Here is a 3544-nt window from a genome sequence, read left to right on the forward strand (position 1 = left end):
GCTAATTTTTTGTATTTTTTAGTAGAGATGGGGTTTCACCGTGTTAGCCAGGATGGTCTCAATCTCCTGACCTTGTGATCTGCTCGTCTCGATCTCCCAAAGTGCTGGGATTACAGGCATGAGCCACTACGCCTGGCCACAGAGCAGTACTTATTTCATTTTAAACTCTCTTGGCTTAGTATATTCATTAAAATAAAATAAGTAAATATATTAGGTTGGTGTAAAATTGTGGTTTTCACCATTAAAAGTAATGGCAGAAATTACTTTTGCACCAACCTAATATTAAGACTAAGAAGTTTCAGATTCTTTTGTAGTTTATAAGCCTGATGATTGGGTTTTCACGTGCATGTGTGAGATGTGCCTCCCTCAAACCTTGTTACAACGTTGGCACATTACCCATCTAATGTGAAAAAGTTTTTCTGTACACTTTTCAAGTTTAAAAAGACAGCATAAAACTATGACATTAGAATACTGGTCAGTTATGGCCTTTCAATAACTGGATGGGAGGAGGGCCCTTTTGGGATACTGGTCATTTTCTGTTTCCTTTTTTTTTTCTTTTGAGACACAGTGTCGCTTTGTCACCAGGCTGGAGTGAAGTGGCACGATCTCAGCTCACTGCAACCTCCGCCTCCTGGCTTCAAGCGATTCTATCTCAACCTCCCAAGTGGCTGGGACGACAGGCGTGTGCCACCACACCTGGCTAATTTTTGTATTCTTAGTAGAGACTGGGTTTCACCACGTTGGCCGGGATAGTCTCAAACTCTTGACCTTGTGATCTACCTGCCTTAGCCTCTGGCCTCCCAAAGTGCTGGGATCACAGGCATGAGCCACCACACCCAGCCTATTTTCTATTTCTTTTTTTTTTTCTTTTTGAGACGGAGTCTTGCTCTGTCACCCAGGCTGGCGTGTAGTGGCACGATCTTGGCTCACTACAACCTCCGCCTCCTGGGTTCAAGCCATTCTCCTGCCTCAGCCTCCCCAGTAGCTAGGATTACAGGCATGCACCACCAAGCCCAGCTAATTTTTGTATTTTTAGTAGAGATGAGGTTTCACCACGTTGGCCAGGCTGGTCTCGAACTCCTGACCTCGTGATCTGCCTGCCTTGACCTCCGGAAGTGCTGGGATTACCGGTGTGAGCTACCGTGCCAGGCCTTCTGTTTCTTGATATAGATGATAAACATGAATGTGTTCATTTTGTCAAAAAATTTCAGGCTGTACTCTTATGGTACGTTGATTTTTCTGTATATACATTCTTCAAAACATTTTTTGAAATAGCAGTCATAATGGTTTTGAGTTTTGTTGCTATGAAATGAATTTCTCTTGTCTTCTAGTTTGGAAATTTAAGTTCATTTTTCATTCTCGCCTCATTTTGTTAAGTGAATTACAATGTAGCTTAACATTCTTCATTTTTAGACATTTAATTATTTTTAATTTTGGTGAATTAGGTGCTGTCAGGTTACAAAGGTTTTAACACATGCAGAGGCTGTCCCCAACTCACCACTGAGTTAATATTTAATTTTTAAACATTTCAAAGACATTTAGTGTTAATAATGAAAAATATAAAACTAGGGGACTAGACTTAAAGTAGTACCAAGAACAGAGGAGGAGGAATTAACCTTTTAAAAGTAAAGGGGCCTTTCTTCCTCTGAGTGGGGAAAAGAGAAAGAGGATAAATATCTATTTGCTTCCTAAGTTGGAGAAAAGTTAAGAATGCTCGCAAATGATGGTCTTGATTTTAACGGAGTAAAACAAGGTTCTGTACTAAGAATAAATGTTAGGGTGGGGCTGATAGCTCAAGGAAAAAGGAAATAGTTAGGAAATAGCCTGATAAGGTAAACATAGCTGAAGGTCAAGGGAACTGAAGATAATAGAGTGCAGTTAAAATGGTGGATAAAAGGGTTCTCGGGGGGGCGGTGGCTCACGCCTATAATCCCATCACTTTAAGGAGTTGAGATCAGCCTGGCCAACTTGCTGAAACCCCGTCTCCACTAAAAGTACAAAAATTAGCCAGGCATGGTGGTGAGAACCTGTAATCTCATCACTTTAAGGAGTTGAGATCAGCCTGGCCAACTTGCTGAAACCCTGTCTCCACTAAAAGTACAAAAATTAGCCAGGCATGGTGGTGAGCACCTGTAATCCCAGCTACTCGGGAGGCTGAGGCAGGAGAATCGCTTGAACCAGGGAGGCGGAGGTTGCGGTGAGCCAAGATCGCGCCATTGCACCCCAGTCTCAAAAAAAAAAAAAAAAGGGTTCTTACTGATAAGTATGATAAAAGATGATAGGAAACAGCTGATAAACTATGAGAAGAAAGACTGGCTGTCAGGCTGTCACATTGAGGACAAATTACAGATTCAATGGGAGTGACCACAAAATAGAGGTAGATGGGGGTAGGTGGCTGTAGGTACAGAGAGGGAAACTCACAATCCAACATTTTGGAGGGGAAGTAATTTCATTGATGACTAGGTTGAAGGTGTGGCTCTATCTGTGGGTTGCTGATACAGAGTGAAGTTGAAGATGATTGGAAAAGAAAAGGATGAGAAATTGTGAGGTCAGAGTGCTAATGAGTCATCAACATGGATGCTGAAATCATTAAGTTGATGCAGAACATGAGGATAATTCCAGGGCTGACACAGAGTTTCAGAAACATAACTGGGCACAGACAAGGAAGTAAAGGGATATCCTAGCTAGGGCCAGATTTAGGGAATTAGAAATGCAGGCAAAGTTTGTCTTTGACATTTATCACCTTTGTTCCACGGCACAATTTCCTAAGCTTTGCTCACTTACTCCCAAGTAATTGTAACTGTGGTGCCTTCATGTTACTTTCTCACTGTACAGGTTCCTCAATCTCCGCTTTTTTTTTTTTTTTTTTTTTTTTTTTTGAGGAATCTTGCTCTGTCACCCAGGCTGGAGTGCAGTGGCACGATCTCAGCTCACTGCAACCTGTGCCTCCTGGGTTCAAGTGATTCTCGTGCCTCAGCCTCCCAAGTAACTGGGATTACAGGCACCCACCACCATGCCTGGCTAATTTTTGTATTTTTAATAGAGTCGGGGTTTCACCATGCTGGCCAGGCTGGTCTTGAATTCCTGGCCTCAAGTGATCCGCCTGCCTCAGCCTCCCAAAGTGCTGGGATTACAGGTGTGAGCCACTGCACCCAGCCTGCTCTTAACATATCTAAAATCTCAAATGGTCACAGGACACAAATGGAGAGTTTTCCATTAATATACCACTTTCCCCTACTTACCTTTGCATTTTGACAAGGCTTTCTAGTAACAAATCCTTAATCTGAAATTGGTAATTTCAAGGCCAATACTCCACAGAGGTGTCTGCAAAGTCATGTAATTCCAGCACAGCAGAGGTCTCCTGTCCTGTTGTTCTGAAAAGTATTTCTCCAATATTGATTCATCCTTTTGGCCTCAGATTTTAACCACTCCCATAAAATGAGAGTTTCTTGGGAGGAGGACCTGAGCTGAGCCAATAAAAAGACACCCATAAAAGCACTAACTCAGTCACTTGTTTTCCTAATGGTGCCAAGGCAGGCTGGTG

The 3544-nt window shown here is 42.4% G+C and overlaps 1 non-coding gene across 1 annotated transcript; it reads left to right on the forward strand.

Annotated features, from left to right (window-relative positions):
- Positions 1-302: 302 nt before the first annotated feature.
- Positions 303-406, forward strand: LOC129468730 (small nucleolar RNA U13). The gene has a single exon (XR_008652807.1). It is a non-coding gene; the product is annotated as a small nucleolar RNA U13 (small nucleolar RNA).
- The last annotated feature ends 3138 nt before the right edge of the window (positions 407-3544 follow it).

Source organism: Symphalangus syndactylus, chromosome 18 (genome assembly GCF_028878055.3).
Source record: "Symphalangus syndactylus isolate Jambi chromosome 18, NHGRI_mSymSyn1-v2.1_pri, whole genome shotgun sequence".
NCBI classification, from domain to species: domain Eukaryota; kingdom Metazoa; phylum Chordata; class Mammalia; order Primates; family Hylobatidae; genus Symphalangus; species Symphalangus syndactylus.